This window comes from Manis javanica, chromosome 10 (assembly GCF_040802235.1).
Source record: "Manis javanica isolate MJ-LG chromosome 10, MJ_LKY, whole genome shotgun sequence".
Lineage (NCBI taxonomy): Eukaryota > Metazoa > Chordata > Mammalia > Pholidota > Manidae > Manis > Manis javanica.
The window spans coordinates 22,800,309-22,825,157 of record NC_133165.1 but is presented as its reverse complement, the minus strand read 5'-3'; the positions used below and the strand labels follow the sequence as shown (position 1 = coordinate 22,825,157).

The following is a 24,849-nucleotide window of genomic DNA, read 5'->3' as shown; positions in this document are numbered from 1 at the left end:
TCCCACAAGGGGTTAACATCCAAAATATATAAGGAACTTACATGCCTCAACACCCAAAAAGCAAATAACCCAATTAACAAATGGGCAGAGGAATGAAGAGACAGTTCTCCAAAGAAAAAATTCAGATGGCAAACAGATACATGAAAAGATGCTCCACATCACTAACCATTAGGGAAATGCAAATTAAAACCACAATGTGATATTACCTTACACCAGTAAGGATGGCCAGCATCAAAAAGACTAAGAACAAAAAATGCTAGCGAGGATGTGGAGAAAGGCGAACCCTCCTACACTGCTGGTGGAATGTAAGCTAGTTGAACCATTGTGGAAAGCAATATGGAGGTTCCTCAAAAAACTAAAAATAGAAATACCATTTGACCCTGGAATCCCACTCCTTGGAATTTACCCAAAGAATACAACTTCTCAGATTCTAAAAGACATATGCACCCCTATGTTTATCGCAGCACTATTTACAATAGCCAATATATGGAAACAACCTAAGTGTCCATCAGTAGATGAATGGGTAAAGAAGATGTGGTACATATACACAATGGAATACTATTGGGCCATAAGAAAGAAACAAATCCTACCATTTGCAACAACATGGATGGAGCTGGAGGACATTATGCTCTGTGAAATAAGCCAGGCAGAGAAAGACAAATGCCAAATGATTTCCCTCTTCTGTGGAGTATAACAATGAAGCAAAACTGAAGGAACAAAATAGCAGCAGACTCAGAAACTCCAAGAAGGAACTAGTGGTTACCAAAGGGAGGGGTGTGGGAGGTCGGGTGGGGAGGGAGGGAGAAGGGGATTGAGAGGTATTATGTTTAGTACACATGGTGTGGGGTATCACGGGGAGAACAGTGTAGCACAGAGAAGGCACACAGTGGATCTGTGGCATCTTGCTGCACTGATGGACAGTGACTGCATTGGGTTATGGGTGGGGACTTGATAATATGGGTAAATGTAGTAACCACATTGTTTTTTCATGTAAAACCTTCATAAGAGTGTATATCAATCATACCTTAATAAAAAATTTAAAAAAAGATGTAAAGATTCTTTTGATGGCAGGGCACAACACAATGACACTCACATAGATGAAAGGCCAAACTCTTATTACTTAGAGTTCCAAACAAGAGAAGGCTGCCAGCTAGGGTCAAACTGGGGTTTGTACCCAGGGACAGGGTGACAGCGAGCTGTAGCTGTACAGGTGGCAGTTTATATATGGCAACCAGGATGGGGTTGGCTAGGTTTCCCAAGATCTCTGTGGAGTGGCCAATTCGAATAATTTTAGGCCGAGGGCATTCCTGCTACTCCTAGTTGTCTGGTACCTGGTCCTCTGAGCAATTACTGAAGGTGACTAGTGGCCCCAGAATATGTGAGCCCCATGAAGTGGCTGGGTTATGGATTTGATCACCTGCTCAAGAAGGAAAACTGGCCTCTAGCCAGGAACTCAAGAGTGGGTCAAGATAGCATTTTTAAAAAAATCTGTATTCAAATTCACCCCTTGAATCTTGACATAACTTTTGAGCTCAATTATTTCAAGTATTTGAGTGACCTGAGTAACAGACTAGGCTTCCAGAAAGTAGGTGCAAGATGCCCTAAACAGAATAAGAAGCATTTTATTATGAGAGAAAAAAGGAAAAAAGCAAGTGGAAGCATAAGGAGTCCTTTATACACTAGCCCAAAAACAAGTTATTCATTTATATTGCAATAGCCAAGAAAACAGGTCTGCAATTTCTAGGGTCTCTAACAATATCTTGATGTAGTTGTAAAGTTCATAAAGGTATCAGGTACGTTTTTCATCAATAATATCTCATGTCAAAGTGGCAGGTCCAGCAGTTATTGTTGGGCTGCATCACCTGACAGTTCAGTAAGGTATATGTAAAGGTTAATGGCATTTTTTGTAGCCAAAGGGAAGGGAGAGTTGTGATGGTCAGGGTCAGAGACATGGTGGGAGGTCACGGTGGAGAGCTGGAGGGGTGGAACATGAGCGGGTGCTGGAGAATGAGAGATCCTCTTGCAGAGGGTTGAGGTGTAGACCTTTAAATGAGGTAGTTGCTCCTGGGGAAAGCAGTAGTTTTATATATATATACAGTAGCACAGATAGTGGTGCCCACTCTAATCTTCCTTTAGGCACAGAAGTGTAAAGGTGTACGTTTTGGCAGAGAATAAGGAGTATAGCAGATCATGGGATAAGCAAAGAGTGAGTTCACGAAATGTAATAGAAACCCTATACTGAAGGAAGAAACGTAATAAATACCCTTTGTTCAATTGGCCAGACCTTAGAAGAGGAAGTCCATGGATGTTGGTGGGTCAGTGGTCCACGTGTTCTGGGTAAAGTTATCTCCAGGTCAGGGGGCCAGGTCATCTCCAGTAGTGATGACTGGGGCTGGGGTAAAGTCATCCCTAGTGGTGAGTTCCAGGGCCAGGGTAGGGTCTTTGGGGATATGGGACTGGGGTACTCTTCCCAAGTAGATATGCACTAAGGCTGATGTGGATCCCAATTTTGTGACTTAATGGTCTAACAAGGCTGAGATACATTTGGAATTTGAAGGCAACATTAGGCCTGGGGGCTTGATTCACAAATAGCTTTTAATTCAAGGGGTTTTATGGTTGTACTGCTAACAAAAGTGATGTGTCACTGCTGTAATCTGTGACACTTCAATCTGTGACACTCTAATAATTAGACTAAAGCATTGGAACCCTACCAACACAACTGAAAATCCACTTAAGGTTGGTGGAAGCTAAAATCTCTCAACATTCCAAGGCTTTGCCTAGATAACAGATGACAGGGGTTGTGTTGAAAACAGGTTTTGAGTTATATGGACTGATTTGGGCATATGCTGTTAATAGGTACAGACTGTTTGCTAAGTAAAATACCTGTGGCTGTGACTGAACCTCTACCATCAGCTTGCAGTCAGACCCCCAATTTAGATAATCATTATGGGTTGTTTGTCTCTGTTGTCAGTTCCGCTGGTGACGGAAAAGCCAGCAAGGTCTTCGGGCTGAAGGGCTTGCATTAGCCATACTCATCTGCATGACCGCCACATTTGCTATGCTTGGTTGAAACAAGGTTTATTTGAAGGACTTGGGCCTCCAGAGAGCAAACCAGTGAAATCACCCAAACCAGGAGTAACAAGACCAATCTGCCAACATAATGTTGTGGCAGTCTTTTGTTGCCTAATGTTTATTTTCAAAGTTGTCTGATTTAATCAATGAGATAGGGTACTGATTCCATTATTAACTCCAAATATGATTTTAATTTACTAAGTAGAGTTTTCTAGCTCTCTTTGCAGTCTACACTGTCTTTGGGAATGGTCCTGGGGCACTAATTTTAGTTTCTTGTAGGATGTCAGAGATGAGAGCTTGAATTAATTATCTACCCTTTATAGCCTGAATATTGAAGACATTTTTATGGGTGTTGGAAGCTCAAGATACCCAGTAAATAGTTAATGTGTCCCAATATAAATTAAAACTTGACCTTCAAGGATTCAAACTTATTACAGATATGGCCTATTTAATGACTCGTTCTCATACTGCTTTCCCATTTGGCAGCTCAATTTTGCCTGTTGTTCAACCTGAAAAGAATGAATGGAGCCTCACAGTGGCTTACTACAACTTGAATGAACTTACTAAGTCCATCAAATCATCAATTGATAAATATCTTGCTATTACACATTTGGCTAATGTATTTTACTAAGTATCTATTCCACAGGTCATAATCCCTTTGGTGAAGACTGAGAGCAGGATTCGCAATAAAATTTTTGTAGTGTTCCCCTTCCTCAAGGGGACCCAGCTTTCCTTTCATTCAGAGGGTTCTGGGTCTGTAAATTGGATCAAGTTTGGGAATCGATTGAGGGGCCGTGACTCTGTTTTTATGTTTCATGTTAGACTTTTGTTCATTTGGCCTAGGATTTTTCTGCTTATACAGACTAAGTAAAAGTTTAGTAGTCTTCCTATCTATTTTAATTCTAGGAACACCATGTTCAACTAGTCAATGCCGTTTAAGTCTGCACAGTTCAGACTATTCTGATTGCTGCTTGGACGCTGCTGCCCCCTACAGGAACCACGGCCATCCTGCTGCTGGTGGTTGCGGGTGGCCACTTGGTGCCTGCCAGCCTGGGATCCGCTTACCCCCACTGCCTTTAGGCTTCCCAATTCAGTGACTGCATTTCCCACTCTAAGGTCTGCCCTGTAAAGAAGAGCAATCACAGAGTTCTTCACAGATGCCAGAGCCCCGCCTCCAACCCCAACAAATTTATTTCTCATAGTATTGGTGGAAAGTATGTATAAAAGTATATTCTTGACACTCCCAGTGTGGATGAATGGTTCTTAAAATGACAAATCTATTCTAACATTCCAATCTCCCTAACCTTCTGAATCCCTTCACCTACATTAAACCAAGGTGGGTATGGAGTTTCTAATTGACCCAAGGTGAGACATCTTTTAGTCCAAGTCCAACTAACCAACCAAATAAACTGTCAGAGCTCCTCTGACTCCCTGAACTTTAACAATAAATACAGAATCTTTGCTTCATGTGCCCATATCAATAAATTCAGTCTGATCAACTTCATGGTCCTTCCACCATTATCCCATATCTTTGGTATCCATTCCCACACATGGGGAATTATGTGGACTGTTTGTATCCAACCTCGAGTTTTTTTTAAGGTATTATTGATATACACTCTTACGAAAGTTTCACATGAAAAACAATGTGGTTACTACATTCACCCTTATTATCGAGTTGCCTCCCCTACCCCATTGCAGCCACTGTCCATCAGTGTAGTAAGATGCTACAGAGTCACTACATGTCTTCTCTGTGCTACACTGTCTTCCCCTTGCCCCCACCCCATACCATGTGTACTAATCATAATACCCCTCAATCTCCTACCACTCCCTCTCCCACCCCTCCCCTTTGGTAACCACTAGTCCCTCTTGGAATTTGTGAGTCTGCTGCTGTTTTGTCCCTTCAGTTTTGTTTTATTGTTATGCTCCACAAAAAAAGGAATACATTTGGTACTTGTCATTCTCTGCCTGGCTTATTTCATTGAGCATCATATGCTCCGGCTCCAGCCATGCTGTGGCAAATGGTAGGATTTGCTTCTTTCTTATGGATGTAAAGTATTCCATTGTGTATATGTATCACATCTTCTTTATCCATTTATCTACTGATGGACAGTTAGGTTGCTTCCATATCTTGGCTATTGTAAATACAGGGACATATATTTACAATATACAGCATATACTACTGTAAATATAAGTATATGCCATGATAAACATAGGGGCACACATGTCTTTTTGAATCTGAGAAATTGTTTTCTTTGGGTAAATTCCTAGGAGTGGAATTCCTGGGTCAAATGGTATTTTTACTTTCAGATTTTGAGGAACTTCTACATTACTTTCCACAATTGATAAACTAGTTTACATTCAACCAGCAGTGTATGAGGGTTCCCCTTTCTGCACATCCTCGCCAGCATTTGTTGTTGCTCATCTTTACAATGCTGGCCATCCTAACTGATGTGAGGTGATATCTCATTGTGATTTTAATTTCCATTTCCCTGATAATTAGCAATGTGAAGCATCTTTTCCTGTGCCTGTTGGCCATGTGAATTTCTTCTTAGGAGAAGTGTCCATTCATATCCTCTGCCCATTTTTTAGTAGGTTTATTTGCTTTTCCATTGTTGAGGTGTATGAGTTCTTTATATATTTTGGATGTTAACCCCTTGTTGGATATGTCATTTACAAATACATTCTCCCATACTATAGGATGCCTTTTTGTTCTGCTGACAGTGTCCTTTTGCTGTACAAAAGTTTTTTAGCTTGATATAGTCCCATTTGTTCATTGCTGTTTGTGTTCCCCTGCCTGAAGAGAGGCGTTCAGGAAAAGTTGCTCATGTTAACATTCAAGAGAGTTTTGCCTATGTTGTCTTCTAAGAGTTTTATGGTTTCAAAACATACATTCAGATCTTTGATCCATTTTGAGTTTACTTTTGTGTATGGGGTTAGACAATAATCCAGTTTCATTCTCTTGCATGTAGCTGTCCAGTTTTGTCAACACCAGCTGTTGAAGAGACTGTCATTTCCCCACTGTATGTCCATGGCTCCTTTATCATATATTAATTGACCATATATGCTTCCATTTATATTGGGACTCTCTAGTCTGTTCCAATGGTCTATGGGTCTGTTCTTGTGCCAGCACCAAATTGTCTTGATTACTGTGGCTTTGGAGTAGAGCTTGAAGTCAGGGAGCGTAATCCCTGTCCCCCACCCCCCACCGCTTCATTCTTCCTTCTCAGGATTGCTTTGGCTATTCGGGGTCTCTTGTGATTCCATATGTAGTTTAGAACTATTTGCTCTAGTTCATTGAAGAATTCTATTGGTATTTTGAGAGGGATTGCATAGACTCTGTAGATTGCTTTAGGCACTATGACCATTTTGACAATATTAATTCTTTCTATCCAAGAGCACAGGATGTTGTTTCCATTTACTGGTATCTTCTTGAATTTCTCTCATGATTGTCTTTTAGTTTTCAGGGTATAGGTCTTTCACTTCCTTGGTTCAGTTTATTCCTAGGTATTTTATTCTTTTTGATACAATTGTGAATGGAATTGTTTCCCTGATTCCTCTTTCTGCTATTTCATCACTAGTGTATAGGAATGCAACAGATTTCTGTGTATTAATGTTGTATCCTGCAACTTTTCTGAATTCACTTATTAGATCTAATAGTTTTGGAGTGGAATCTGTAGGGTTTTTTATGTACACTATCATGTCATCTACAAACAGGGACAGTTTAACTTCTTCCTTGACAATCTGGATGCCTTTTATTTCTATGTGTTGTCTGAGTGCCGTGGCTAGGACCTCCAGTACTATGTTGAATAAAAGTGGGGAGAATGGGCATCCTTATCTTGTTCCTGATCTTAAAGGATAAGCTTTCAGCTTCCTCCTCATACTCAACTGCTGTTAGGTATGATGTTGGATGTGGGTTTGTCATATGTGGCCTTTATTATGTTGAGGTACTTGCCCTTTATAACCATTTTGTTGAGAGTTTTTATTATGAATGGATGTTGAATTTTGTCAAATGCTCTTTCAGCATCTATAGAAATGATCATGTGGGATTTTTTTTGTTGTTGATGTGGTGGATGATGTTGATGGATTTTCTAATGTTGTACCATCCTTGCACCCCTGGAGTAAATCCTCCTTCATCATGGTGTATGATCTTTCAAACGTTTTTTTGCATTCAATTTGCTAATATTGTGCTCAGGATTTTTGCATCTATGTTCATCAGTCATATTGGTCTCTTAATTTCTTTTTTTGTGGGGTGTTTTCCTGATTTTGGTATTAGGGTGATGCTGGCCTCGTGGAATGAGTTTGGTAGTATTCCCTCCTCTTCTACTTTTTTGAAAACTTCAAGGAGGATGGGTATTAGGTCATCACTAAACGATAAAATTCAGCAGTGAAGCTATCTGGTCCAGGTATTTTGTTCTTGGGTAGTTTTTGATTATCAATTCAGTTTTGTTGATGGTAATTGGTCTATTCAGATTTTGTTTCTTCCTGTGTCAGCCTTGGAAGGTGTATTTTTCTAGAAAATGTCCATTTCTTCTAGGTTATCCAGTTTATAAGAATAAAAATTTTCATAGTATTCTCTAATAATTCTTTGTATTTCTGTGGTGTTCATCATGATTTCTCTTTTCTCATTTCTGATTCTGTTTATGTGAGTAGACTCTCTTTTTTTTCTTGATAAGTCTGGCTAGGGTTTATCTATTATGTTAATTTTCTCAGAGAACCAGCTCTTGCTTCCATTGATTCTTTCTATTGTTTTATTCTTCATGATTTTATTTATTTCTGCTCTAGTCCTTATTATGTCCCTCCTTCTACTGACTTTGGGCTCATTTGTCCTTCTTTTTCTAGTTTTGCTAGTTATGAGTTTAGACTCTTCATATGAGATTGTTCTTCTTTCCTGAGGTATGCCTGTATTGCAAAATACTTCCCTCTTAGCACGGCCTTTGCTGGGTCCCACAGATTTTGCAGTGTTGCATTATTGTTGTCATTTGTCTCCATATATTGCTTGATCTCTGTAGTTATTTGGTCATTGATCCATTTGTTATTTAGAAAGCATATAATTAAGCCTCCACGTGTTTGTTGTATTTTTCATTTACTTCATATAATTTATTTTTAGTTTCATACCTTTGTGGTATGAGAAGCTGGTTGGTACAATTTCAATCTTTTTGAATTTATTGAGGTTCTTTTTGTTTATGACCTATTTGTGAAAATTTTCCATAGTTTATGGACCTATTTGTGAAAATGTTCCATGTGCACTTGAGAAGAATGTGTACCCTGCTGCTTTTGGGTGGAGTGTTCTGTAAATGTCTGTTAGGTCCATCTTTTCTAATGTGTTGTTCAGTGCCTCTGTCTCTTTACTTATTTTCTGTCTGGTTGATCTGTCCTTTGGAGTGAGTACCATGTTGAAATCTCCTAAAATGAATGCATTGCATTCTATTTCCCCCTTTAATTCTGTTAGTATTTGTTTCACACATGTAGGTGATCCTGTGTTGGGTGCATATGTACTTATAATGGGTATATCCTCCTCTTGGACTGACCCCTTTATCATTATGTAATGACCTTCTTTGTCTCGTTACTTTCTTTGTTTTGAACTCTATTTAGTCTGCTACAAGTACTGAAGGACCTGTTTTTTTCTCCCTATTAGCTGCATGAAATATCTTTTTCCATCTCTTTACTCTCAGTCTGTGTATGTCTTTGGGTTTGAAGTGAGTCTCTTGTAGGCAGCATATAGACAGGTCTTGTGTTTTTATCCATTCAGTGACTGTCTGTCTTTTGATTGGTGTATTCAGACCTTTTACATTTCAGGTGGTTATCGATATGTATGTACTTATTGCCATTGCAGGCTTTAGATTCATGGTTACCAAAGGTTTAGGGGTAACTTACTTACTATCTAACAGTCCAATTTAACTCACTATTACATCGCTATTACAAACACCATCTAAAGGGTTTCCCCCCCCACCTTTTTCTTCCTCCTCCATTATTTATATATTAGGTGTCATATTCTGTACTCTTCGTCTATCCCTTGACTGACTTTGGGGGTAGTTTATTTAATTTTGCATCTGCTTAGCAATTAATTGTTCTACTTTCTTAACTGTGGTTTTATTTCCTCTGGTGACAGCTATTTAGCCTTAGGAACAGTTCCATCTATAGCAGTCCCTCCAAAATACACTGTGGAAATGGTTTGTGGGAGGTAAATTCTCTCAACTTTTGCTTACCTAGAAATTGTTTAATTCGTCCTTCAAATTTAAATGATAATCTTGCCAGGTACGGTATTCTTGGTTCCAGGCCCTTCTGCTTCATTGCATTAAATATATCATGCCACTCCCTTCCAGCCTGTAAGATTTCTGTTGAGAAGTCTGATGATAGCCTGATGAGTTTTCCTTTGTATGTGATCTTTTTTCTGTCTCTGGATGCTTTTTATAGTCTGTCCTGATCCTTGATCTTTGCCATTTTAATTATTATATGTCTTGATGTTGTCTTCCTTTTGTCCCTAGTATTTGGAGATCTGTGCACCTCCATGGCCTGAGACACCATCTCCTTCCCCCGATTGGGGAAGTTTTCAGCAATTACCTCCTCAAAGACACTTTCTATCCCTTTTTCTCTCTTCTTCTTCTGGTACTCCTAAAATGCAAATATTTCTCTGTTTGGATTGGTCGCATGGTTCTCTCAATATTCTTTCATTCCTCGAGATCCTTTTTTTCTCTCTGTGTTCCTCAGCTTATTTGTACTCCTCCTCTCGAATTTCTATTCCATTTACCATCTCCTCCACTATATCTAATCTGTTTTTAAATCCCTCCATTGTATGTTTAATTTCTGATACTGTATTCCATAATGAATGGATCTCTGAGCAGAATTCTTCTCTAAGTTCTTGAATATTTTTCTTACCTCCATGAGCATGTTTATGATTTTTATTTTGAAATCTCTTTCAGGAAGATCGATGAGTTCTGTTTCACTTGACCCTTTTTCTGGTGTTTGTGGGAGTCTGGTTTGAACCAGGTTCCCTTGACATTTTATATTTGTAGGTGGCGCCCTCTAGTGCCCAGAAGCTCCACTCTTTGTAGCTGCTCAGCCCCTGGGAGTAGGAAAGTGCTGTTTCCTGCTTCCTGGCTGCTGGGCCTGTCTCCACTGCCAGAACCCAGTGGCCGAGCACACAGATGTAAGCCTCTATGCTTTGCAGCTGCCATGGATGGCACCCCCCAAATTATTATCCTTAAGTGCTAACCCCAGTTTGGCAATATTTGAAAACGGGGCCTTTGGCAAGTAGCTAGGGTAGATTAGATCATGAGAGAAGCTCCCTAGTGATGGGATTTGTGGCCTTCTGAAAAGACAAAGAGAAATGTCTGTGTGAACCCACTTAATAAAGGCCATGTGAGGCTATAGTGAGAAGGTGGCCATTGGCAAACTAGGAAGACAGCCTTCACCAAAACCTGACCAAGTCAGAGCATTGTTCTCAAATTCTATCCTCCAGAACTGTGAGAAATGAGTTTCAGTTTTCCAGCTGCCCAAGCTGTAGTATTTTGTTATGGCAGTCTAAGCTAACATATACATAAACACAGTTATTGGCATAGTATTCTTTTTTTTGTCAGATGATCTAATCTAAGAGAAACAAGGCAGCAGAATTGTTCTACCCCCAGTTCTTGGTCTCTAATACCATTCTCTAGAAAAAGCAACCAGGGATCCATGGAGGAATGTCTGATTCTAGGACTGAAGAAAGAAAGAATACAAGATGAATCTGGAGCAACTTGTAGTGCCAGAAAGCAAGGAAATGTTCAAAAAACAAAAACATAAAGTAAGGAAGTATTCAAAAACAAATGTGCTTTCTAGGACCAAGAAAGATAGTAGCTAAGAACTAAAAATATCTAAATATAAACTGTGAACCATAGTTAAAAATAATGCATACTATTGGTTTATTAATTATAACAATGCATCATGCTAATATAAACTTTCAATAATTGAAGTTGGTGTGTGGTATATGGTACTCTGTACTGTATTCTCAATATTTCTGTAAATCTAAAATGGTTCTAAAAAACAAAGTATATTAAAATATATATTATATCAACTGTTTATTTGCATGTGTTTTGAAATTTTTTTAAAGTAAAGTTCTCCATTATAGTCTATTTTTTGTATCTTTTTTAATTGCAATGTAGTTAATATACAATATAATCTTGGTTTCAGATGTAGAACAAGGTCATTAGATAATAGCAAACATTACTAAATGCTCATATTACAATTTGGTTATATTCTTTATGCTACACTTCCATTCCTGTGACTAATTTATGATTTCAAGTTTGTACCTCTCTTTATCCCCCTCACCTATGTCACCCATTCCCTTAACCCCTCTCCCTTATAGTAACCAACAGTCTGTTCACCAATAGCAAAGATTCTGAGTGTGGTTCTTAAGTCAGCAGTAAAATTATCAACTGAAAACATATTAGAAAGGCAATTTCTTGTATCCTATTATAGATCTACTGAATCAGAAACTCTGAAATTGGAAACAATTTGTGTTTCAACAAGCTCCCCAGGTGATTCCAATATATTCTAAAATTTGAGAACCAGTATATCATTGGCTTTCCATTAAAAAAATTGAATAAAAAAACATAGTCAAAAATTGAAGTAGTGACTCTATAGCATCTTACTATGCTGATGGAAAGTGACTGTAATGGGATATGTGGTGGGGACTTGATAATAGGGGGGAGTGTAGTAACCACAATATTGCTCATGCAAACTTGAGCATAAGATTATATATCAATGATACCTTAATAAAAAAAACAAAAAATATATTCAAAAATGGATGAGACAAAATTCAAATCTTAACTCAATCATTTCTTTGCTCTGTGATTTTGTCATTAAAATCACTAAGTTTCAATTTCCTCATTTTTGAAATAAGGCTAATACTGCTTAACCCACACATTTCTTATGAGTATTAAATTAATGCATGGAGAAGGCTTTTAAACACTGAGGACACATAATGAAGCTGTTCAGTTTCTGATTCCTTTACCAGTTCTTATTAACACCAGGTTAATGGGGCTCTGTTGTCAAAGTTACATGTCTTAGCTTCTTCACAAATATGGAGACTCAAGAAATGTAAACAAAGGGTAAAAATAAGGAAAAGAGAAGTGCATATTAGTTGCATTTTAGTACCTAGCACTATTTCTTAATTCTTTTCAGATACTAGGAGATTCTTATTCTTATCTGACATTACATAGATCCATGTTCATGGAGAATCCAAAAATTTCAAATGAAATACTAAATTCAGCTATTTCTGGTTAATCTGGAGGGCAAAAAATAAGACATGACCCAGCACATAGAATTTAAATATTTACTTTAACCTGACTTTAGAGTTTAAAGTAAGTTTAAATGTAGACTTAGTACATTTCTTGTAGTGTTAAAGGCAGGGTAATTGTCAGTAATGCAGAAGCTGAGTAGGGGCATAAGTAGATGGAGCAATTAGAAGCCAATCACCGTAATTAATAACAAAGCACAACACAGTCAATAGCAAAGTTTAGAATTGATCCTATGCAAATTAATTTAGAAGACTTATAGAAGATTCATAGTCAAGAGCTAATGAATAATACAAACTGGTATTTTGGCTTCATGAATGTAAATACAAGTATGTAAATTATACTGTGACTCTAATATGTTCAATGCAGTTGTTTGATAGAATGAGCATTAGATTGCTTTAGCTTTTGAAATAAATCACTTTTAAGGAAGGGAAACAATTACTGTGTAACTTGTAATGTAATGGAGATATACTTTGTTTCAGAGAGATTCAGTTGATTATTTCAGAAATAATCTGTCTACATGATCATTGCCAGACATTTTACAGGCATGATAGTCATGGTTGCATCAGGGAGGCTGAACCACTAGGTATGATGCAGAGTAAGTGATTTCTTATCAACATTAAACTTTGCCCAGTATATGGGGGCCGGTGGAGAACTCTACAGAAGGTTGTTTCTTTCAAGCCAGGAAGTGGCCCTAAGACCACCGTAGGTTAGCATGACGTGGAGAAAAGTTGACACAAACCAGGGGAAAGCCAGAAAAATTTGGCATGCTCAAGAAACACTGCGACCCACATGAGCAAACAGAGACTACATCTGTCTTTCCCCACACTCCTGCTTTCTGGATCTGGGTGATAAGCAGAAAAGTTGGTGCCTACACCACAGATCTGCTCCCTTCCCTGGCCCAGGACTCACAAAAGCTGAGGGCCTGACGGCTGTCCCACAAGGCAAACTAGCCTGTCAGCACAGCTTGGTGGGCTTTGGCCATGCTTGGCGCTCAGCATCTTCAGAGCACAGTGGATACTGCTTTGCTTCTGCCTTCCAAATTTTGCGCATTTCCTCTTGTGGTTAACCCTGACCCAAACTGTGTAGAGAAGGAAATTCTGGGAAATGTTCCAGCTTAACCACTTAACAGCATAATTCCACCTTAAGGAGATTTTGATAGCTTCTTTCCAAATAATGGAGGGCCTCGGGCTAAAATAGTCAGTGAGGCCCTGCAGGAGCCTCTACTAGGAGTCAGAAGGCATAGCACTGGGACATCAACTCCATCTTCTGGGTGTGTGACTTGGAAAAGGTCAATGCATAGCATCATACATTTAGGAGCCCTGCCATGAACAGTAAATGAAATTATGAATATAAACCATCTAGGGCAGTTTCTTACTCACAGTAGGTGCTCAATAAATAGGATATTTTAATCAGACTGAGAAAAAAATCTGTGCCTTAAAACATGGGGAACATGAATTTTATCTTTAACTTTAAGCTATGCATGACTTGGTATTCACCCAAAAATGTAATTGAACTATAAAAACAATTCTATGTAATCAATCTAAAATTGACCATATGCCCCCTTTCTGTTACAGAGAAAGTAATCACAGAAATAAACTGCTATTCATTTTACAGGTTTCGGTTCAGGAAATAAAGGAACTAATTCCATAAGAAAAATGAATTTTTTATAAAATCATCTTCTGTAATCATACTTAATAGTTATAACCAGAATAAAAAATTATCATCTTCTGTGATGGCTGATGGTAGGTTAATCACTAATTATCCCAAATTTCCTTTGTGTAAATCATTATGGGATGAAACAGTTGGGGACTTCTGTTTATGCCATTACCATTATCCTTTGTCTTCAGGGTATTCTCTTCCTAACTGTAAGTAGTCAGTGAAAGCACTCATGAATATTCATATGCACCCTTGCCTTTTACAGTTAACACTTGACTTTTCCTCATGGACCCATCCTTGTTCCTGTGTTTGAAAAGTGTCACTATTGTACTTTTCAATCATTCTAGAAAGGAAATTATAATAGATATTTTTTGATCACTAGTGGGTGCTAGAACTGTGATTATTATTTTACATTCTTTTTTATGAAATTGAAGCTCACAGTTCAATAACTTTCCCTGACTTTAACATTCATGATTCCCTGGTTCATTATGCTGTGATCAAGAAGTTTACAGTTTTGCTTATAGTTACCCAGCAATTCTACAGGCATGAAAACCAAAGAAGTAAAGGACAAACCTATACAGTTAGGAACTATGTACCAGAACTGGGAAGATTATAGAAACAAGAGTGAGTGCTTGACCATTTTGTGGTTAATACGAACAATTTGAAGACAATAACCTGGAGAAACAAACAAAAGATTATTTGCAAAAAAAGAGAGAGACAAGTCCTATCATACAGAGAGAGCTTTTCTCAATCCTAATACTTAGGACGGTTGGGGTGGGGGTGGGGTCTACTACATATATTCAAAGAAATCCAACATGATCTCAAGTTACTTTAAACTTGACAAGATATAAAAAAGTCCAGAAATTATCCAGTGGCTGACTATTCATCTAGCTTTGTTAAGAATAAACTGATTTTGCCAATATAAGAATCCCATGTCTTTGTAAACAGTGTTGACTGACTTCCTTTGAATTTTTATGTCCTCTTTTAATTTGCCTTTCCAGAACCATACTGTGGTCATTACTGAAACCAGTAGACTTGTATTAGGTAACACAGTGTTAAAACATTGTGTAAGAAGTCTTTTGAATAGTAAGACTGATGTTCAATTACATTAATCCATGCATTCAACCTGCAATCAGCTTCTCCAATTCCACAAAATCAAAGAAGCTATGGAGGGCTGTGGAGTTAAGTGGTAATTTTTTGTCAAGTAAAAATGTATTCAATGATGAGAATGTTAGATACATTTAGACATATACAGATATAGTATATATTATGAGAACATTAGATACATTTAGACATATACAGATATATATCATATATTGTATATTATATATTATATTATATATCTCTGGACCACTGGGCAAAATATTTCTTTAAAGTTTCTTTATTTTATGGTAGCCTTCTGACTAGCTTTGGGATATCAGCTTGAATTAAATTGCTAATCCATGTCTCGTTGTAAAAAAAAAGTCTTTTGATTTTTTACTTAAAAAGTAGGGACTTAAAGACAGATTTTTTTCTGTGAACTCAAACATGGCATATTTACTTATGTGTTAGCAAGACACTAAAATTAATTGTAAATAACTGTTTAGGCTATGCTCTAGGTCAGATTTCTGTTTAGAGAATGCTACACTTTTGATGAATGCTGGAAAACTATACAGAATGGTTAACAGATTCTTGAAATTTACTTGCAGTTCATGGAAACGTGTAAACAGGGGTTTAAGAAGATTTGTCCAGTGGGTTTTTATTAAGGTTGAGGACTTCTAAATATGTTGTCATCATTTGCTATGTATTCAATAACTTTTTATACAGCAGAGGAAGAATGGGAGTTTTATAAGGGTAAGAACAAAAACTTACGAAAGGATACATAATCAATAAACCTTTAGAACCTCTACTATGGCTCAAGAAAATAACTGATCTTTACGGTTGTTTCTAATTTTAAACTTGCACGATTCTATGAAAACCTTGATGACTTTGTGAATACTAATTTAATGAAAAATTTTGCATTGAACATTTATGCAGGGCTGGAAGCTGTGGCTGTATACATGCAAGTTCAATAAAATTTATGACTGTGTTGGGCAGAAAAATGGCCTTCCGAAAAGGTCCATGTTCCAATCCCCAGAATTTATGATATTATGTTATATTACAAAGGTAAGTTACAGTGACAGATGTAATTAAAGTTGCTAATCATTTTAGTCTAAAATAGGAAGATTTTCCTGGATTATCCAGATGGGCCAAATGTAACCACAAATGTCCTTACAAGAGAGAGGCAGAAGTGATGGGATGCAAGAAAGACCTAAGAGCCATTGTTGGCTTTGAAGATGAAAAGATGCCCAAGAATGAAAGATATGGGCAGCTTCTACAAATGAGAACGTGAGGCTCCCCTAGATCCTCAAGAAAGGAACAGAGCCCTCCCGACACCCTGATTTTAGCCCGCTATGACTCACTTCAAATATCTGACATCCAGATCTGTAAGAAGAAATTCATGTCATTTCAAGCCACTAAATTTTGGTAATTTGTTATAATAGCAACAGAATACTAATACAGACTCTGTGACATAACTCTGCTATAATAACGGTAATCAGACACTACAATGGATTATAAAGCAGAATCCTTCATTCAGTTCATGGTAGTGATGGGGGAGGTCAAGAAGAGGTTTCCCAATGGAGTGACAGATCCCATAGCTGAGTTTCAAGAATGAGTAGGATTTCGTGAGAAGCAAACATGGGAGGAAGCTCTCCTAGACAGAGAGATCATCATATGCTAAAGTTCAAGGAGGCAGGAAAACATGGACTGTTTCCAAGTGTTTAAAGCACTGGGGGAAATAACACAGGGCTGGATGCATGATTTGTATATATGTCAGACGGAGGTGGGTGCATTTTATCCAAACAGGCAGAAGGAAACCTGGTGGAGAGGAGAGAATGAGTTCAGAAAATGGATAAGAGATATAATAAATTATTGACTTTAATTTCAAGGTTCTAATTGTTTCTCTATCTTTTGCAGTGGTGTTCTGGTAAACCAACTCTTAAAAAACAAGAAACAAAAACTCTGATGGGTAGCATTTGTCATTTTTTGTCATGTAAATATCCCCACCATGGCTAATTACAGCATCGCATCATTAAATGTACAGCTGTGAAGACCTGTGCAAACGGCTCTCACAGGCCCACAGGAGCAAGTCCCAGCACCTTACTTTTGTGTTTTCCAGTTAATAAACTCAGAAGAAAAAAAAAAAGAATTGTGACTCTTTAATATGTTAATATTGTTCCTCCCTGTCCCCCCAGCCCCCCAGCCTGCTTTGAACAGATTCAGAGATCCTTGGGTACATGAAGCTACCCATTTTGGTGATTCTGGAGTTCATCTATTCAACAAAATGCAATTAACCCAGTGGAAGAGATGGCAGCTCTATTATGGATCCTGCCTATTAGGAGTTTTTATGTTGCCCTCTACAAATAGGAAGAATCTACTTGCCTTCTCTGTCTTGTAGGCTCTCTGCTTTTACAATGCTATTTTCTTCTACTGCAAATTATTTTCTGTATGCTATATGTAGCTCCACGGGGGAGCGTGTTCCTGGACTGGGGTGAATAAACCTGTGCGACTGAAATCATTCAAGTGAAAGGCAAGGCTGGGAGAAACCCTTTTACTGTTTACAAGGGGGCCCAGCTACGTTCGTTCGCTCTCTCCTTCCTCCCCCATCCATCTAGCTAAAGCCGGCTCGGTGCGCTCCAGTCTCTCCTGCAGCCCTGGCGGCCACAGCGCCCACTCACCTCTCCACCCTTCTGGGAGGAACTCTAAGGGCAGACACCAGACCAGCTGTGCAGTGGATGGAAGGAGAGAACAGCCTCTCTCCACCCCTTGCCCTGGAGGCTGCAGGAAGCAGTGGTATATATGACACGCTAAGGCCAGATGGGAGGCTCTAGAAATTAACCCCACACTGTATCTGTCCCCACTATAAATATCTCATCTAAATAATTATGCTGACTCCATTCATTGATATCATCGTAGATGGTTTTCAGAGGAAATATAATACCTTCATTCTTTATAATTGTTTCAAACATTCATCCACGATTTCCCCACATATTGGGGCTTCCAATGACTGAAGGTTTTCTGTAAATACCTTCTATCACAACCAGCACACAGATAATAGTTGTTCTAAAGAGAAATAATGCTTAAAAGCTCATATAACCATAATCTCATAGTACATAAAGCTTGAGAACAATTTTAAGTTTAAAAACATTCCATGTTGTTTATCCTTAATTTATTCTAGAGGAGACATTGTTAAAAATAAAATAAGCAATAAAATACTTCAAGTTTATATAGATAACAAAGCTTGGAGTAAAGAGGTCAACAGGAAATATCAAATTAATTACTTGTTAAACACATAATTGTACAAGGTTTCTATTTCGATCCATAAATTGTTCAATTAGTACTTTGCAGAAGAAGGTAAAATTGTGGAAAGCCTAGATGCAACTTCAGTTAAACATGAGAAACTCAAAATTTGTGACAAATTCACACAGTTTTGAAAACTCCTATTTTGTTTTCATATTACATTTTCTTCCATCTCCTCTGCAATATTGGTGGTTATTTTTATTGTACCTATATTTCTTCTGTAAAAAATGGAATGTTCCTGCAATGTCAACAGTATTTGTGAGCCCTGAGTAGTTCATCAGTGTCTCACCCAAACCAGCCGTCAGCCACTGAAGGGATAGCTCGTTAGATGCATTTTAATTCCTTTTTTTAATATTCCTAAGCATCACCAGCAACTTTTGTTATTTGGGATCTCTGTGAAAGGAGTAGATAAATATGTTCTGCTTCTGACTCATAACTATTAGCAGACTAGCTTTCTCTAATCAGTGAAGAGTTTTATCCCATATTAAAAAATATCTCATTATTTACTTAGAAATGACAATATCCAAATGATGGTTTCAAGGTGTGGACTTTTTTTTTTAATTATGAAAAAAAGAAACCGTTATGTCAGTTTTCCATTCTGACCATTAAGGACATACTGAAGGAAGCCATGCCAAGGAGCTTGAGAAAATGAAAATATTCGCTTTTGCCAGCTTTTTGCCCCCACTTCCTGAGCACTGACTGTGTGTGTGTTCTGTGTTGCGCTGAGTGCTAGGGGAAGGAGAAAAAGGGCGCAGAAAGTAATTAATATTTGCTGAGTAAACAAACAGGAAATTATAGTTTTCAGAAAAAGGTGTCACTACAGGATCCATAGAATATGCAAAAAAGAAACAGTAATATGGGCTCTCTTATAACGGAGTCAGGAAAAATAGCATGGACCATCAAAAGATAAAATAATTTTTCCCTAAGTGGGGCCATAAAAGATTTCACAGAGGAGAAAGTCTTTCAGCACATTGTTATGTGAACCAAAGTTACACTGGATTCTCAAATTTGTGAATGAACTCAAGGAGCAATGTAAAGAAAGTCCTTAAACTTCATTAGATAATTAGAATTTTTAAAAAATCCAGAAACTTTATTTGATACCTAAAGTAAAAATATCAAACTTCATTTGATAAATTAGAAGTTATAGCTTATAAGCAGGCGTAAGATGGATTCTGACATTGAGGCATAGCCTAGAACTCAGACTAAAACAAGACCGTTAATGCCGAAAAGGATTGTGTAAAGTTCAAATTTCCAGGCATCATTTGCTCTGATTACAAAGGAATGTCTTATTTTCATGAAGTATTCAAATTATATTGAGTCAGACCCCACAGTCTTGATTTCCAGAATGTCCAGAACCACCACTACCACCTCTACCACCACCATTTCCCCATAATTAAATACCCTGAAAATCTCTCCTACTCTCTCTGTAATATATACAAAAAATAATATTGCTTTTATAACCACCCACTGCTCCTGGGTGCAAACCTCCCACAATGGTGACAGTAGCTGTGATTACCTCCTGACCACGTTAGCTTCTCTCCTTCACTAACCCCTCCCTATTCTGCAACATAATCCTGGAAGCAATCTTTTCCCAGGAGGACTGACATCAGAAGTAGCCACTTTCTTAAGGGTAAAGCAGATCCTCTGTGCAAAGGGACTATCTTTCCTATGGTTCCACTGGGACAACCAAATCATACATTGTTTAACAGCCAGATACCAAGGCATTTTTGATAGTTAGTCTACATCTAGGGAATTGATAAGATAATTTATGTTAAGATGACTAAGTGACAACCAGTTCCTCTTCAGTTTCTCCTTTCATTCAAAGTTAAAGAGAGGGACAGAACTAGATTTCCCTTAGTCTTGGCCATTTCTGTTTCCAAATCACAGTGAGCAATATGGTAAAAATGCAGGCAACTTATCTTCTCAAGAGCAAAAATAAGTAATAAAGTCATAAGGCACTATAAACCCACACTAATTTCCAGAAGAAACACTCTTTAAAGGAGAAACTACTAAAACTGCAACAGTTAATAATTTCTCTATAAAACATACATAGTATAGATTAAACCACTGGGCACTTCCAGCCTCAAACACCTGTTTCAATAGAGGATATTTAACTTTTATTTATAAAACTTAGAGAACCACAAACATGTGTCTTTTCTTTATTTGCTTTATTGCAGGAAGTGTCATTTGTTTGTTTCCCAAAACAGTCACACTAAAGATCAATTCAAACTTCAAATTCCAGAATTCACCTTCCAATTTAAAAGTCAGTTTTTAATTTCTTATGATGAAGACTTCTCAAAAATTAGGGTCCAGGTGTAATCATAACTCCCAACTGAGTGTTGAAAGCAAACAAAAATGAACCCTAGAACCAGGCTTTCCATCTAAGCAAAGATGACAAGAGAACAGTGGAAGTTCAGAAGCATCAACAGAAGATGGGACAAAATGTGTGAGCAGGAATCCAATCCCTTGGAAATTTGATGTGTCATGACAGCAAGTCAGATACTAGAAAATATAAATGGAGCTGTGACTCCAGAGGACAAGGCAAGTCCTTAATCAGAAGAGACTGGTAAACAGAACAGGATTCTGGCTACAGGCAGTTCAGTTATCATGGCCAGAGTAGAGCCACCCACAAATTCAATGTGATGCTTAATCATCCATAGTTTTGACTGGTTTCATGTCTTACTTGAAGCTTAACCCATGGACAGAGATTGTGCAGTGAGGCAAGAATCCAGGGAAATCAAAAAACTAATATATCTTCTAATGTTAATACTATGATTTAGAAGTCAAAGTCCTCTACCTGTTTTCAAGAGCTCCAACAACATACTCCAAGTACAGATTTTCTTATATGCTAAATTTAATAAGTGCTATTAAAATGCATCTTCTAAATCATATTCTACATTATAATAGGCTCCTATTAGATTTAGATTCTTATTTAAGGTCATGACATTATTTCCTATGCTTCCTTGTGCTAGGACTACTATAAATGCAATTTTCTTGGATAAATCAAGCTGTGTAACTCAGGCAGAATGTTTCCCTCTAGCCCAGGGTAGAAATGTGAGTTCTTTCACAGCAGTCAGCCTAATTATCTTTTATTTTTATTCTTCCCATCAAAAGGGCACATTCATACCTTTAAAAAGAGCTTATTAAAATAGACTTCTTATATTTACATATTTCAGTAATACTATCCATACTATGAAAATGCCAACAATATTACTATAAATCCTGTTAGAATTATTGACTTCTTTTATAAACAAAACTGTCAAAAAGTATTTCCTTTAGGGTGAAAAGCTCTGACCCTGTTGCCTCTTACTAGGCAACTTATTTTGTGGCACCTAACTGTCCACTCTTGGGTCACATTCCCCTATATACTAGAGTAGAAAAGGGAGAATGAATAAGTGGAATTTAAGACAACCTTCAAACCTCATTAAATGAAGAGCTGCAGCATACTTCCCTAATCAGAGTACTTCCCTAACCAAAGTCAAATCAATTGACTTTGAGTTTCTCTACTTTTTCTCCCAGAAGATTCTGAAGATAGAGGGCCCAATATGGAAAATGGCATGTGAGGTAGAATCAAAATACAGTATCCTCTGGGAAATAATCTAAATTTAGTAATAAAGTGATAAGATTATGTATTACCATTAAAACAATAACTCACATAATAACCCTGATTAGAAAGAAATGTTCTCCTTGGAAAAACAGCTGCCAGGATTTGTCTACCACCAAACTGACTATAGCCAAATTTAACTAAGGAAAGGACATATCAATGAAAGGAACAGGGTGGTAGGCATCTGGTGAATACTGGAAGTCTAGAAAAAAAAAAGTCAGTGTAAAAACCTTGTCTTTGCTCTTTTAAATGCCATCGAGAGGACATTAGACAACAGACTTTAAACGATCTGATCCCAGTAGCCAGCCGGTAAGTCATCACTTCATGCCTTACAAGACAAAGCCGAACAAACTGAAAATCTGTTTGACTCTTAAACTATTAGAGACTATGTGTTACAGATTAAACCACCATGGCAAAATCTGAAGACATAGGCAAATTCAGTAAGAGACAGTCAAGATCAGTTCACCTGGAACAGAAGCCACTGGACCCTAAACTGGTAGGAAAACTTGACAGTGATTTTGCTGCACTGGGAGAAGTAATGTAGACCAGAGTGAAAAATGAAAATCTCCTGGGGACTAGACCTGGGAGAGGTCTCACATACATGGGATTCACCTCCAGAAAGTCCATCTCAGTGTAAAGAACCAAGACAGATCCATTGCAGATCTAACACTGTGAGATAGGCCCATAGTTTTCTCCATAATCAAGGCCTACTATCAGGGGCAAAGACATCCCCAGACTCTTCAGAGCTCAGAGAAAGGCATCTCTCCACTCCTGCCACACTTACCTAAAGAGAAAAAAAAACTAAAAACACTTGTGAAGTCACATTGTAGGGAAAACAGGACAATTAAAAAGCTAAGATTGGTATAAAATTATAGAATGCTCCCCCTTCTCCGTATCTTATCAACACACTAAGAGAACTCTGGTATGATACAGGAGTAACTCCAACATATTGAGACATATTACAGACCACCACAATGAAGCAAATATCTCAATAAAGAGAGTCAAAGTCAAAAGAATTTTTTGGTTTCCCAGTACATGTAAAAGTTATGTTTACACTACACTGTAGTCTCTTAAATGTGCAATAGCTGATATTTAAAGTAACAATGCAATACCTTAATTTTAAAATACTTTACAGCTAATAGATGCTAACCATTATCTGAGCTTTCACTGAGTTACAATCACTGATCACACATCACTATAACAAACATAATAGCAATGAAAAATTTTTAAATATTGTGAGAATTAACAAAATGGACACAGACATGAAGTGAGCAAATGCTGTTGGAACAATGGCACTGACAGGCTTGCCCAACACAGGGTTGCACAGACCTTCAGTTTGTAAAATATACACTATCTGCAAAGCATAATAAAGTGAAGTGCAATAAAAGAAGGTATGCTGGTAACTAGTTTTATAACTACATAAACTCTATATAGTTTTCTCATTCTTAATTAATCTAAAAAAATAACAGTCTAAGTGATAATGACAAAGTATTTTAACATGGATAAATGAAATGAATGATAGCAGTGAATTGGGAATACTCTGTTACAGGAACCTGCAGCGTATGTGAAGCATATAGTGTTATCTGAAGGTAGACGTGAAACAGTTACAAAAGTATATGACAATCTCTAAGACAAACGGCAAAAATAAATTGTTAATGAAGTATAATTGATATGGTATAAAAGGAGAGAAAATGGAAACAAAGTACTCAAGAAGAGAGAAAGCTGAAGAAGGGGAAAGGATAAAAGAAAAAAAAGATAAAAAACGTGATGAATATAAAGTTACAAAAATGCAGATATTAATTCAACTATGTCAATAATTACTTTAAATGTGGTCTGACTATACTAATTAAAAGATAAAGAGATACCAAGCTAATATTAACAAATGAAAGTTAGAGTATCTATATTAATTTCAGAAAACTCAAAACAAAGGAAAGTTATCAGGGAGAAAGTGGCACATTACAAAATGACTGACATTCATGCACCTAACAAAGTATCAAAATATATGAGTTAAAAATCATATAAAACTCAAAGAAAAAGTAGACAAGTCTACTAGTACATTTGGAGACTTGAAAACCCCTCTTTTCAGTAACTGATATGTGAATCAGGCTAAAATTCGTTAAGAACATAGTTGATATGAACAACACCATTATCAAATTTATCATTGATATTTATAGACAGCTCCACCCAGTTATAACAAAGTACACATTCTTAACAAACTTGCATGGAATATTCTCCAGGATACATCACATTCTGGAACCTAAAGCATGCTTCAACAATTCCAAAAGCATAGAAACCATGTAAATCATGTTTAATTAATTAAACTACAAATCAGTAACATAAAGATAGTGGAAAAATCTGAAATTATTTGGGAATTAAACAAATTAACACACGGTCAAAAATAAGTCTCAAAGGAAACAAAAATATTTTGAACTAAAGAAAACTGAAAATATAACATCACAATTTGTGGGATGCAGTGCAAACAGTGCATAGAGGGAAATTTCTATCATTGCAAAAGAACAAAGAGCTAAAATCAATAACCACCTAAGCTCCTACGATGGGAGACTCGAGAAAGAAGAGTAATTTAAAGCCCAAACCAAGTAGAAGAAAATAAATAATAAATTTGGGGGAGAAATGAATGAAATTGAAGACAAGAATATGATAGAGAAACATGATATTAAAAATTGGTCCTTTTAAACATCTAGCTAGGCAAACCAAGAAAAAAAAGAAGTTACAAATTACCAGTGTTAGAAATGAAAGACAGGTCATCATTATTGATAATATGGATATTAAAAGAGTAACAAACGAACACTACAACAGTTTTAATCCACAAATTTGACAGCTTAGATGAATTGGACCAGTTCC

General features: G+C 37.2%; 1 protein-coding gene across 5 annotated transcripts in view; it reads left to right on the top strand.

The window, feature by feature from the left end:
• The window catches only part of LOC118973223 (uncharacterized), a 148,655-nt gene that overhangs the window by 69,989 nt on the left and 53,817 nt on the right, over window positions 1-24,849 (top strand). Inside the window, exon 5 of one of the 5 annotated variants that reach the window (XR_012122054.1) lies at window positions 3,979-4,278. The exons of 2 other annotated variants lie outside the window; for them this stretch is intronic. The gene's annotated coding sequence lies outside the window, so the exon portion shown is untranslated. Of the gene's footprint in view, window positions 1-3,978; window positions 4,279-24,849 lie in introns of those variants that run through there. 2 more of the 5 variants (XR_012122049.1, XM_073214855.1) reach the window with 2 other exon arrangements.